Raw genomic sequence first — 15,552 nt, forward strand, 5'->3', positions numbered from 1 at the left:
GCTTTAAAGTAAGAAATTTTTTTAAATTACAGTTTAATTAAAGATGGTGATCAATATAATCTTTCATTTACTTTATTTTTCATTATTGCATGAAAGCGAAATAGATTTTATACCAATTTCTGTTTCAATTACAAAAGAAAAAACAGTTTATATGATACATCGTGCAAGAAATAGTTCTATTAATATAAATAAAATCATTTCATACATACATACCATACACACTAACATAAAAAATAAACATGGAGAAATATGGCAAAATAAGGAAAAAAAATTATCAATAACAAGAATAAATAAACTGAAATTTAGCTGAGAGTAAAACTACTTTTGATGTATGATAAAACTCAAATTCAAAGTTCACTATAATACCAGTGATGTCAAAATTGACGCGAGCAACACGACTCCGTCCACTAGAAACGTGTTGCTCGCTTCTCAATTCTGGCATCAGTGTATAAACCTAGCGCCAGATTATGCGCGTATTCGCAATTCGTGATTCGTAATTCGCAATTCGTGAACGATATATAGAAATCTGATTGGTTAAATTTGACGAATCTTCCATCCACACTGTGGTGGCCTACGGCAACCACAAAATTACGGCAGCGCGATATTCGCGAAATATAAGCGTTTCTTGAAAGTGCTCGAATGTCAGCATTTTTCGAAAGCGCTCGGATATCAGCGTTTCTCGAAAGCGCTCGCCCATCCGCGCGTAGTTGAGGGCAGCACTGCTAGGCGACGCAAGGCGCCCGGGCCAACTCGCAAGTGGAAAGCTGTCCGGCCGAAATATAGGTCAGATCCCCTGCGGAGAAAGGACAACAAGTCACAAAGAAAGTTCTTGGCGCCAGTCGCCAACCTTTTAAGCGCAAGTCGCTATTAAACGTTAGAATAAATAACGGCGCCAGTCGCCGCACCACCAGTCAAGACGCCACAACACCAGAGCGCTAGCACGCTGCCAACTTTGGCCAAGATAACTCGACGGCACAAGACTCGCCCAACACCGTTGAGCCTAACCTCGGCCAAACGAAGAAGATCAGGCGCTCAGTCGCCTCCAGCCACAGGCGCTCGGCCGCCTCCGGCTTCCAGCGCTCAGTCGCTTCCAGCCGCAGGTGCTCAGTCGCTTCCAGCCGCAGGCGCTCAGTCGCTTCCAGCCATAGGCGCTCAGTCGCCTCCAACCGGCGCTCGGCCGCCAAAAACGATCAAGAGGGACCGACCGACCACACCAGACATTGGGCGAATAAGGAGTTTCACGCCTCCGATCCCGTAGTTCCCTCCACCACTGATATCATCTCTGCGAAGGACACCCGAAAAATCGAGCACCGCCACACAGACGAACTCCTATAAAAACGGCATCGACGTGGCGACACAGACGAAGAGACGAGGAGGGAAAGCACGCAAAGCGATATTTAATAACAACTACAAGAAATGCAATTTGAATTACGATAAGGAGAATTATCATTGTAAAATGAAGAAATAAACAAATTATATTCTGAACAGAAACCTTCATTTCTCTACCTACAAGTAGGATAAGTTGGGTAATATCCTACAGCGAATCCTGAAGCGATAGATCTCCTATCCCTCATATCTTATTCACACACACTATTCACGAATTGTAAACGAATCGCGAATACGCGCATAGTCTGGCGCTAGCTTAATACGTCTCTCGGCGGAGCCTACCATTACAGAACGTGTCCCTAGATGGCGAATAGAGGTAAACTTATCATGTCCCACATATTACACAAGTCTGTATAATTTTATATTTGGTAATTATTTACTATAACGGACCCAGCTCCAATCACGTTGACCTTGATATATGTTGTCAAGGACTTAATCCTGAATAACTTTTTCTTATAACTTAATCGGCGGTCTCTTATAATTTTTGAGATATTTAAAGTTTAAGTTGGATTCGAAACGAAAATTTGGTTTAAGGGGGGGGGGGCGGAACCCACTGTATCCATGCATATACTTTACAATACAAAACAAGGTTCAGTCCAGAATTGTTGTGTGAATGGGAAAGTGTATGCGTGGATGTAGTGAGCCCCCCCACCCTCTATTGTTGTGTTTCGTCCTGTAAACAGAGAATGTGTTGAAATCGACCTCGTTTCACGTGGAAAGTCATCTAGTTTCACGAAACTATGTTGACAATAATAAAAATATAAATATAGAAGCATAAATACTACCGCTAGTTAAAATACTCTTCGTGTTTATATTGCACCACATATTCTTCAGTTGTGAGTGACTATTGAAACAATACACTGAGTCTAACTTCCGTATACTATGTTATTTCACGAGTTTTTACACTCAACGCATAATTATAAGAAGTTAATAACATTTTTGACACAGAACAGTGTTATTCGTAATCAAACAAAGTGTCCTCGGTGCAATAAAATTCAGCACTTAAATATAGAGCAGTCACCACTTGTTATTCATTGCACTGAAAAATACTATGAACAAGTTCGTCATAAGAAACGAATTAGAAAAACATGCAATTTTAAGATTAGTGCTTTAACTAATACATGATATGCACAAGCAACACTGGATTTGCCACCAGCTTGTCGTATAATTTATTTTCTGTTATTAAATTCTCCACGACCGTTATTTTTAAAAGCGGAATTATCTATTTCATCTCGTACAGCAGTCGATTGGATAAATTTTTGTCGAGAAGTATGTTTTTTATTTTCTATATTGATATTGCTATTATAATGGTTTTTTGAGTAGCAAGTGATATTTGTCATATATAATAGTTGTCTATATTGTTTATATATTCTTTTTTTTTATTACATATTTTTATATAGCTTCTGGCACAATGGCTGTCACACAATGAAGAGCAAATTGGCGGTTTAAACGTCATTGTAGAAATTGACGAAGCTAAATTTGGAAAACGCAAATATCATCGTGGACGTCTTATTACTGGCCAGTGGTTATTTGGAGGAATTGAACGGTGTACTGGCAAATTTTTTGTTCTTCCTGTTAAAGAACGTTTATCTAAGATTCTAATTCCAATTATACTTCGTCATGTTGCACCGGTTACTATTATCTATAGCGACTGCTGGAGAGCATAAAATGAACTTAAAAATTATAACTATACACATCAAGTTGTAAATCATAGCGAAAATTTTGTAGACCCTCATACAGGAGTTCACACACAAAACATAGAACGCATATGGCGTGATATTCGAAGTGGAATACCAAAATATGGAACTCGTGATTATCATTACATACATTATTTGTCTGAGTTTATATTTAAACGTAAATATCAATCTTGTGAACGAATACGTAAATTTTTTGAAATAATGGCAACATTGTATCCCTTAGATGAAAACAGTACATTTGCAACTGTAGAATAAATAAAATTTTTGATTCCTATGTGTACTGATTTTTTCTAATATTATATTAATTATGTAAAGACCTTGTTTCACATTTAAATTAGGGTTCTGATGCAGATGGACCTCGTTTCCTGCGTGGAAATTACAAACTTATGTAAAAATTAATATTTTATTTTTCAAACTTTATTTGTTAATAACTTTTTAATAAACAATGACCGCCGATTAAGTTATAAGGAAAAGTTACTCAGGATTATGTCCTTGACAACATATATCAAGGTCAACGTGATTGGAGCTGGGTCCGTTATAGTAAATAATTACCAATGATACATCTCGAAAACTATTGGTCGGAAATTTTTTTTACTATTTTTCCCGTGTTCCTCGTGAAAAATATCTTCAGAAACGACCTTTTAAATAGGGGGCCACAGTTATCGTAATCGTGCCCTCACATCTGTTTGTGTAAATAATGGTATTAAAAACAACTAATATGTTTTTGATTTTACGAAATATATTTCTTGTATTTTGTTGTGCCTCCGTGGAGGTACAGAGATTTTGATGAGATCGTTGGTCAATTGGAACTTAGGAGCTCAGGGTCGCACAGGATCTTTTCGCCGTTTTCATTAAATTTGTAATCGTAGTAGAATAAAAGTCGTTTATTCAGATACATTAACTTTAAATCTTCTTTTCTTTCTCGCACTTCAACTCGGCTTATTGCGGTATAGAGTTGCTTCGCGTGCCTGATATCGCTGCTGTTGCAAGATCAGCTGGGACGTTCGTTATTATTAAAACGATTACAATTGTCCGTCTCGTGGTTGCTTTATTAAATTCGGCTGTACTATATAATTGTCTGATTATATCAGCTTCGTGTGATTTTACAATTAGGACTGTTTGGCATTCGTTCGAGGTGAGTAGTTTTATTACCTTCTTTTCGATTAGTTTTAAGAGGTGATCGTTCAGCGACAGGACCATAGATGGTTGTGTCGCTCGTTTTCGGCTGGGAAAACCCAGATGCAAGCTATGTAAATTCTTTGCTTGCATTTTCGGGACGTCGTCCTTCGAGTCTCGCGATTGCGTAGTCTCCGCGCGTGGCTTGTTTTGTCAGCGATTGCGCTCGTTACTCTATACGTCTTCCTCGACTTTGAGTTATAGTCGGAAGATGTATATTAAATAATATTTAATAATTAATAATTATACTAATTTGTTTATAGCCGTTATGGGCTATAACAATTTGGTACAATTAGTACATACATAATGTCGTACCTCGACCAATTTCCCAATATTAAGAAATAAAGGAATAAAGTAGCACAAAAAAGATTAAGAAAGAGCTGAGTATGCAAAACATTAAAATTAGGAAAAGTAATTAAGAAAGAATAAAGTACTAAAGATTATTAATAAAATAAAAATAAGAGATGTGACTAAAGAGGAGGAAGCCATAGTCAAATTCTCGGAAGCTGAGTAAGCAGCTGACGAGACGAACTGACAAGTGGAGCATGAGACATGCTCCGGTCAGGATCACCACACTCCTTCCTAATTAACGACTTAATTAATCAATGTATATTGAGCGCGAGATGCACCGACGCTAGCTCAATAATATAGCTCATTAACATCAAGCGAGGACTTGCCCGAAAGTCATCCGATAACTCGCTACTGTACATGTCGCGCCCGATCATTATAATCGCGAACAAATGAATAGTGTAATAAATCTTGTGAAATATACGAAGTTCTAACAAAAATCCGGGAGTGTCTTATTTAGAGCGTGGATCCTAATCCGTTTGGTGTACAAATCCCGAAAAATCCCCTCCTTAGCGGCGGGGAGCGCAACAATAAAAATAAGTAAATAATATAAATTTAATAATTTATAAATAATAGTTTAGTTTTTAATTTTTGTGGAAAAAATATCCATAATAGATCTATATAACCTCTAGTTAATGTCTCCCTCATAGCATTGAACATTGCAGTAATATTTCGCGCCTCGTTCTCGAGACTACTAATGTAGTTACTCTCGTGGTCACTAGATGTCACAATTTTTAGAGTGAGTTGAAAACGAATCTGCTATTTTTTTATCTACCATTTTCCTGTTGCGTTATATCTTTTTGTTGCGCCAGAATAAACACGTAAGAGTGAGTTCGCCAAATAATTGTGTATTGTTCGAAGTGTTTTTCAACAATTATGTTAGAATCACGCTAAAAAGAAAAGCGGAAAAGGACGAAATAATAGAGGTTTTGACGAAAAAAGTAAAAGACTTACAAAAATAAATTGAAGATTTTCAGGATGTATTAAGACAAAGGGAAGAGGGATAGGATTGAATCGTCTCAATCGAGTAATGATGAGACAACTGAAGAAGAAAGTGCGAGAGTTAGAGAAGGTAAGAGGCTATTTAATGAAACAGATGTTTGATGAGCTTACAGTAGAGGTAGAACATCAGCTTACACGAGAGGGATCGTCCCGATTGCGCACATTACCAATCGGACACGACAATAGTTTGGACACAGTCCCGATCGGATACAGGCTTGACCGAACACAGACCCAACTGGACACAGTTTCGATCGGACACATACTGTTGCAATCGGACACAGGATCGATCAGACACAAACTTAATCGGACACAGTTCTGATTGAATACATATGGTTGCAATCGGACATAGACCCGATCGGACACAGGATGGAGCGGACACAGACTCGATCGGACACAGGCCCGATCGGACACAAACACGATCGGATACATATGGTCGCATATCGGGCCTGTGTCCCATCGGGATGGTGTCCGATTGCAACCATATATGTCCAATCGGAACTGTGTCCAATTGAGTCGGTGTCCGATCGAGCCTGTATCCGATCGGGACTGTGTCCGATTGCAACAGTATTTGTCCGATCGAAACTGTGTTCGTATTACGATTTGTTTTCTCCATATGTTTTGTTTTCTCCATTTATTTTATGTTTAAACGACCTGACATCTTTATAAATTCATGTCTCGTATATAGGATGTAACAGAGCGCCAGTATCAGCAGTTTTTTGAGGAAACAACGCATTTTTGTGAAAAATATTTCAAAAGTTGTAGAGCTCTAAGTGGAGCATTATATAATAATATTAGTATGACCTTGAATAGCACCGTCAAGATCATATAAAAATCATTTCAAATTTTTTAAATAAAACCCTCTACTTTTCATTACATATTCTTATAGTTTACCTCGAGAGCTTTCCAAAACTCTATAATAAAGTATTCTTTCATTAAGTACTTTTTGAGTTATTTTATATTTTAATCTGACATATTTTGATATAAAAAATTAAATATTTCGTAAAATATTCAGTTTTCGAAAATCTTACCGTAATACTTTTATGTACAAAATAATGAGACAAATCAATTAGTATAAAAAAATAATTGTTTTTAAGAAAATTATTTACAATGTATTTTTTTAAACAATTATTTGTTTTTTTTGGACTAATTGATTTGTCTCATTATTCTGTACATAAAAGTATTACGATAAGATTATCAAAAACTGAATATTTTACGAAATATTTAATTTTTTATATCAAAATATATCATTAAAATATAAAATAATTCAAAAAGTATTTAAGAAAAAAATACTTTATTATAATGTTTTGGAAAGTTTTCGAGGTAAGCTACAATATATAATAAAAAATAGGGGATTCTATTTACAAAAATTAAAATTAATTTTAATATGATCTTGACCGTGCTATTCAAGGTCATACTAATATTATTATATAATGCGCCACTTAGAGCTCTACAACTTTTGCATGAAACATTTTTCGTGAAAATGCGTTGTTTCCTCAAAAAACTGCTGATACGGGCGCTTTGTTATACCCTATATACTCACAATTAAAAGTAAAAAATTATAATATTTTTAACAAACAAACAAAAATATTTTTAGTGCGATTAAGCACTTTTAATCTCCTGTATTGAACCTATTAAAGTTAAGATCGATTAAGATTTTTATTGTTTGCAACGGTTTTGCAATCGGATTACATGGAGCAATTTTACTTGATAGAATGCGACTATACCTAAAAACAAATGAATCTGAGGTTCGATGGTACCTGCGGTGAAAAATTCGATATTTTTATATTAAAGTACAATGTTCAATCTTTCATTTGAGTTTTGTCTGAAGTCTTTTATATCTCGGGTTCATTTGCTACAAATTATCAAAAATGATAAAAAACGCGTTTTTGAAAGGATATAATCCGGTTTTTCTCGAAAACCTGATGTGATAGTAATATAATAAATTCTGCATTGCGGATTTAGATTTAGAGCACAAAAAAATTATAGTAAACTATTTGTGGCGGATAACCACCACAAAAGTACGGGCACACGGAATCAACATGCGCCCCTTGCGAAATAGCGGCAAACGCGCGCGCCCAGACTCACGCGCTGAACACGTGCAAGCTCGACAAACTACGAGAGCTTGCCGCGACGCGGCGGCAGCCGAGAGTCGGCGCCAGTGAGTGAGATCCAACGAGTAGGAGTATATAAGATGGTGAGTCGATCGATATCACAAGTCGCGGCTCTCGCTGCTAGAGAGGACTTCTCTCGTTTAGTAGACGAAAGCTAGCGACGGTGGACGGAATTCGGGTCCGTCCGTATATAACCTCCGCAACTTGGGTAGCCGTAAGAAAGCGCATCTAGAGGGAACGTCCACGTCCACTTCCGCCGCCCACTTCACCCGGGCCTATATTGCGGACCGGACCTCCTCCGGAGCCACCGACCAGCTTCCACTCGCCGGCATATCAGCTGGTCTTTCCGGGAGTGGAAACTGCAGCCTCTGGAGCTGTCGCCGGTGCGCTTCACTCGTCCGGGCAGGGACTTCCTGTCGACGTGGGACGTCAGGGTTAGGCGCTACACGTCACCTACCCACGGCTGAAGCTACCCTTCACGCCTGTCGCCACCATCGCTAGTGGCCAACGAGCGTATCGACCAGGAAACGCAGATTGCCCCGGCCTGCAGGATGATATATCGGGGGACGCAGTCTCTCGTCTCTACTTCTGAGAAGGCGACGCAGGTGACCAACACCACCACCTGCGAACGGTCCTCGTAGTCGGACCTCTCAGACTGGGAGGAAGCCACACACTCTTCCACGACACAGACAGACGCACCGCCGCTGCCCGAGAGGAGTTACACTCCACCCGGGACTCCTCCGGCGCTTCGTACGAGGTGGGGTCCACCACAATACACCTCGACGGATCCGCCACTCCAGTGGCGTGAACGCCTGCAGTAGGGCGCAAACACCAGCGCACAACCGACCCTTTTCAGGGCCAACCAAAAATCAAACCAAAATTAAAGCTTGTATATACCTCTCAACTGTATATAAAATAGAAATATATTTTTGTGATTTAAAAAGTGGTCATTGACGACATCCAGCGACATCTTCCCTTTGCGTATAGTGGAGCGAAGGAAGCGAGCGCGATTCCGCATACGAACAACCCACATATTAGTTTTTTTCCAGACCGCAGAAAAAATATAAGGTAATTATTTACTATAACGGACCCAGCTCCAATCACGTTGACCTTGATATATGTTGTAAAGATCACTGTCGCGAGTATCTTCCATGTGTAACTTAGAATTGTATGTATTACCAATGTCTTGCGTTGTTTACGTTTTTTGAACATAAACAAAAAATTCGAGGAAGAATTTGATTTTGGCAGTGACGACAATTCTGACAATGATTCAAGCTTCTATCCATGAATGTAATTTTTGATTTATTTTTTATTCAATATTTTTTCAAAATATAGACATTTTTTTTGTTAAAATTTGTTTAATTTTTTTATTTATTTTAATTTCCTCGCGTCGCATTGTAAAGTATATGCGTGGACACAGTGGGTTCCGCCCCCTCTACGGGGGGCTCCACTTCCGAAAAATATAACCTAACCCAAACCTATTTCTGATTTAAAACTAAAATTTGGTTTGGGTTACGTTATATAACCCAAACCAAATTTCCGTTTCGAATTAAACTTTAACTTTAAATATCTCAAAAATTATAAGAGACCGCCGATTAAGTTATAAGGAAAAGTTACTCAGGATCATGATCTTGACAACATATATCAAGGTCAACATTGTTAGGTTCGTTTTTATAAAGTTTTATTATCATGTCCAATACTTTAAAGTGATATATCTCGAAAACTATTGGTCGAAAATTTTTTTTACTATTTTTCCCGTGTTTCTCGTCAAAAATGTTTTCAGAAACGACCTTTCAAATAGAGGGCCACAGTTATCGTAATCACCCCGATAAATGAATATATAAAATATTTCATGCATAATTGTATCCTTTTTATATCTGCGTTAAAAATATTTGCTATTTCTCATATTGTTTATATGTAACCAATTGTGTAATATATACTAATTATAAAACTTAATTCAAATTTATTAATAAAACCGAAAAAAATATTTATTTCTAATAAACTATTATATACATTTACAGGCAATAATTAAAAAAGGAAACAATTTGTTTAGAAATTGTTGAATATTTTATTTATTTATTCATCTGTGCAAAAACAACTAAAAAATCAACTAAAAAATCAACTAAAAAATCAATTGGTATAATAAAAATAATTGTTTTTAAGATATAGTATGTAATTATTTACATAATTTTTTTAACAATTAGTTGTTTTTTTTACTAATTGACTTGTTTCATTATTCTGTATATAAAAGTATTACAGTAAGAAAACTAAATATTTTACGTGATATTATATTTTTTATATAATATCAAAATATATTAGATTAAGATATAAAATAACTCGAAAAATACTTAATGAAAAAATACTTTTTTGTAGTGTTTTGAAAAGCTTTCGAGATAAACTACAAAAATATGTAATGAAAAATAGGGGTTTCCATTTAAGAAACTGAAGATGATCTTCATCTGATCTTCAAATTATCTGGACTATCAAATCAATGACACCATCTTATGTCCTCTTCGAAATCACAAAACTTTTGTATGAAACATTTTTCTCTAAAATACTATAACGGGCCACTTCACGAGCGGTGCGCGGATAACGCAATCGGAATCAGGATTCGTGAAGGATCGAGAAACAATGAAAAACGCGTGGTTGAAATAGTCTTTTATTTGCCTCGTTCGGCAGTGGTCAGTTTTACAAAGGTTTAAATCTCACTAAGCGGATGCGCGGCGGATGTTACAGCGCGAGTGATTTAAAGCGCGGCAGTTGTTCGGCGCGAGTTGCAATATGCACGAGCGGATGATTCCGCAGCTGTAATACAGCACGCATGATATAAATATATAGGTGCGGCGGTTATGCGGCGCGGTAGTTAATTGCGTGGACGGCGATGCCATGATTTGCGGTGGTGCGAATAGGATGTCGTTGTCTAGTGACGCGGCGCGTATTGCCAGTTGTTCGGGGGTACTTTTGGATATCGGGCAGTCTTGATCGGGGCTGAGAACTCTCTATCTCTGTCTCGTGCGCAGATCTAGAGGACGGCCGGCGGAGTTTAGAAAACACGACGGGGCAATGAACTCGCTAACCCACACACCGGCTGACCGGAGCGGTCGGATGTTAGATCGTAGGTCGAGAACTCTCGAGGAGAGCGGCAAACATTCCGTTCTCGTTCTATTCGGTCAGATTAGGAAGGAGTTGCAGTCAGAGCGTATGTCGCGAATGCACGGCGGAGGCAGCGAATTCGTCAACCACTCATTCCATCATTTTGCGATTGTCAGGATTGGTTTCTAAAATATCTCGTGCGTACTACTCGAGCGGATTCAGGTACCAGTCTGGTGCTAAGATGTAATTTAGCAGTCGTTTTATACCCGGTAATTAGCGGTATATGCATCGTTTTCCTACGGTGGGGAAAACAATGTGCCGTTTTGGTGGGAGGTGCTCAACGCTATTCGGGCGCCGTTTGATCTTGGTGCGGGCCGTAACGGCAGCCGTGTAAAAGACATACAGCTTTTTACTAATTAAATATTAAAAAGGGCGCTAAGCGCCTCTATTTCTTGCCCGGCTGGTATTTGCCGGGCAGACTTCCGGTTCATCAACTACTGGGTAACTGTTTCCAAGATATAAGTTTGTAATAATTTAACTGACTCACTTTGTAACAAATCTGTCTATAATAATTTATAATATTAGTAGTTATCTAATTACATATCTACAACAAATTGCAATATTAGTAGATTTACATCTACAATAAATTAAAATAGTAAATATTGTCTCCTTTTCTCCCAATTTTTTTATTTATTTGTGCTTTAGCTACTCGATCCACCGAGACACAAACGCGAAAAAGAAAGATAATAAAAGAGAGTTCTCATATAATAATTAAAAATACATTTCTAATAAAATATTGAATACATTTTTTATATGACTATAAAATTCATTTCTTTTGTCAATTTCGCTTGTGACGAAATCATGACGACTTCCACGCGCTTCTGAAAGATTTGATCATCCCTGTGTTCTCCATTTCTTCGACTTCCGCGTCGATAACGGCCTGCATGACCGGATTGCGTGGTCGATAACGTTGTTTGATCGGTGTGGCGCGGTTCAAGCGGATGGGATGCTCGATCAACGGGGTCGGACCGGTGATCTTGGGATTTAGAGCTCGCGGCCCAGGAACGCATTCAGTCTCGTCTTCTTCCAGGATGCAGATGACCAGTTCGCCGATCATTCCACAAGCTGGATGGCGAATCCATAATTGACGTTGTTGCAACGGCGAGATGGTTAGCTTCAAGTGGGCCCATAAGTCCATCCCGATAAGCATGGCTTCTCCCAATAATGGTAGGATCGAAAAGGTGGAAGTACATTTTTATAATTGTGTGGTGCAACGGTAGTCTTACGTTTCCGGAGCACTTAGATGGTAGTGCCATCGGCCATTTGCACTTGGCCGTCCTCCTCGATGGGCTCAATACCGAGTCGCCGAATCGGATCGACGCGTTTATAAACAAGACTTCTGAGCCGGAATCGAGTAGTGCTTCTACGGGATGCCGTGGTCACCGTGATGTGCGACCGAGATGTGTACTTTATTCGGTTCGGGGCGTTCGGAGTTCGGTTGCAGGGGTCCCGGCGTGGTTGACGTTTCCCGGCGGAGAGTGGCAGTTCTTGAGGACTCCGTCCTTATCACATAGTGAACAAAACCGTCGAGGTGGGTATTTGAAACCTAACCGGGTATGCCCCCGCTGGTTATAGCGCCAGCAGCACTTCTTCCGATTATATGTGACTGCTACAGTTGGTGGTGTCGCGGTGTCTTTGTTCCAGCCATGTCGTTCCTACTCGATCCTGTCAAATTCTGCGGTGTTTATCAGAAGTTGGTTGAAGTTATGGATTTCCCGACGTTTTAGATATATCTTATACCCAGGCCGAATATTTTCGTGAGTCGTTGTTCACATGTGAATTTCCCGGCTCGTCGCATGAGCGTCATATCGTTGGCGTAAGATGCGAATTTCTTCTTTTAGCGTTGCCAGCGTTCAAATATCTGTCATTGCAACTCTTCGAGGTATCGCAGCGGGAAATATCATAGTTGAAAGGCGTTGCAAAAATCCTCCCAAGTTTTCCAGTCGTCGCGGTTGTTACGCGCCCAAGCTACTACATCTCCGCGTAATAATTTGATAGATCTTCTAGAAGTTGCTCGCTGAAGTACCCGTATTCCACACGAAGGTCATCGACGCGCTCTGGGAACGCGACAGATCGCGATCGTCGAAAGACCATCCCCATTTTCTGATTTGATTCAGCATATTGATTGCGGAGGACAGTACGAAATCGTGGTCTTTGTCGGCGGACACGGACGACGGTACGATTTCGATTCGCGGAAGTGGCGGCGGGTCGCGTGTGTCGTGATTTTGTGACGCGAATTTCTCAGGATGTGCATCCACGTATCGGCTCATTCGGGCACAGATATCGTCGAGCGTGTCGGATACGTTAATGCTATATGCGACTGTGATGACATTAAATTTCTCTTTTGGGAGCATGTAGATCTACGTTTTCATGGCGGACGGATACGGTTCTATACTGACCATGCCGATAGATCAAGAAAAATTGTGCCTCTCACAAATAGATCTCTATCAGGGCGTCAATTGTAATAGGCCGCTTCACGAGCGATATGCGGATAACGCAATCGGGATCAGAGTTCATGAAGAGATTTGAAACACGACGAAAGACGCATGGTTTTAATTGTTTTTTATTTGTCTCTGTCTGCAATGATCAGTTTACAGTAACTATAAAGGTTAGTTTTCAAGCTCGATAGCCGTTAGCTGCACGCGTACCATGACGCGCTAGGAATCCCTGAAAAGACAGCAAGCGTGTCTCTTTCCTGTACTAGAGTGTCGAGCCAATGCCCTGCGGGGCAACGAGTGCCCACTCCTTCTTCTTGTATGAGTCGTCGTGGAGCTTTTATTTTGTGTTAAATCTAAAGCTCCACGTGTTCGTGTAAGTTATTTAGCGCAAATAAATCTCTTCCAATTGTTCCTCGTAATACAAAAATCCAGTTTCAACAGTAACTAAATCCGCAAAGCGAGAGCACGGCGGATGTTACGGCGAATTTAAGGCGCGGCGGTTGTTCGGCGCAAATCGCTAAATGCGCGGACGGTGATTCCGTGAGTATAATAGCGTGCAGGGACGTCGATGAATCGTGATCATGATGCGGCGCGTATACTCAAATGTTCATGGAACTGCGTCCGGAAATCGGGAAACCTCGACCGGAAGGGAGAACTCTCTATTTCTATTCCAAGTGCGGTTATAGAGGAGGACTGATAGGGTTGAGAAAGTTCGGCGGGGCAACGAACTCGCTGTCCTACGCCGTTTTAGATCGGAAACTATCCAATTCACAAAAAAAAATTTCAGCAAAAAATTGTAGGAAATTTCCTTCTCTATAATATATAATAACTATTTTCGTCATAGGACCAACCAAAAACGAAATATTACGAAAAAACCGTTTTTTTGCCTCATTTTTCCAATATGGCGGCGTGAGCGGCGAGGCGCCAAGGTCGAAAACTCAGAAAATTATTTAAGACACAAAACTATATGTGTTCGGAAGTCTACCTCGACGAGATTGCCCGAAACCGATAGAGACGCTCAGACTTGAGCGAGAAGCAGTGTGTAGCGCGAATCCGTTGATTTGCTGGAAGAATATGAGTTAAAAAAATTACTCACGCGAGTGTAGGTTTTAAAGAACGTTTATTCGAAAATCCGGGGAGCGAGCGACGACACGTATCCCGCGTTTAAGATCGGAAATCTTTTTAATGTCCGTCTATGACCTGCCTTTCTTCGCGTTTCAGAAATCTTGAAGGTCCTCTTACTAGAAGACTTCGCGAGAACGGAAATCTTGAGCGCGGACGCAGGATGGGTTTTAGCGAGAGGCAGAAGACAAACGCGACGCGGTGAACGATTAAAAGCTCTCGGACTCCCCACTTACACAATGTTACACTATCTTAATAATAAAGAGTTCAAGAATTATCGAAAACACTAAAGAATTGACCGCCTCGAGAAAGTGAAAAGCAGTCGAATGCGAGACTCTTCGTAATGAGCGTGAGACGAGTAAGTCTACTGCGTGCGCGATACGAGCGAGAATTAACGAAAATGAAAAGTGAGAACAAGCGATGATTTTCGACTGGCTCGAGTCGTTGTCGTGGGTAGACTAAATCAACCGACCGCGGAAGCTCGCGCTCAGCCGATGGAAATAATAAGGGTTTTTCGGCATCGAACGTTCTAGAATCAGGTGTTTGTCACGGTTTTTCACTATAAGAATAACGCGATTACGAACCGAGCGGGTGACCGCGACGCTATTTGTTCTCGCTCGTGTTTTGATTTTCGAGGTAATCATTTGAATATTACGGCGACGTTCGCCGTTGAAATTTAGACACGAACTTTAATGTTTCAATTTTGAACAAATATTACCTTGCAAATTAACGACAAGTCGATCAAAACTCTCATTTACGGCTTCTATATTCTCACATAGTTTAAAATATTCAAGATTAATGCAATGTTTGAGTTTGAATAAAAAAATATAGTTGACGGTTTCATGTACAAGCAAGAATCGCGTAACGTAAGTTTCACAACACTCGCATCATGTATTTTAACACTCGACCACGTCCGCCTGCCACAGATCATCGAATCCGTGACTATGACATGTCTTTTCTCGCTGGAGCATGCAATTCTTCCACGAGAAGCTGTTCTTCAGAGGTCTTTCGCTGCATATTTGACCGACGCATAATTCGCAATAATGAGATAATTCTTCCATGCATATTCTTTATATATCTTTTTTCTCCTGCGCTGAATTAGATGTAGTTTGCTCGTGA

Source organism: Polyergus mexicanus, unplaced genomic scaffold (genome assembly GCF_030449975.1).
Source record: "Polyergus mexicanus isolate NDT 795.1 unplaced genomic scaffold, iyPolMexi1.0 SCAF_14, whole genome shotgun sequence".
NCBI lineage: Eukaryota > Metazoa > Arthropoda > Insecta > Hymenoptera > Formicidae > Polyergus > Polyergus mexicanus.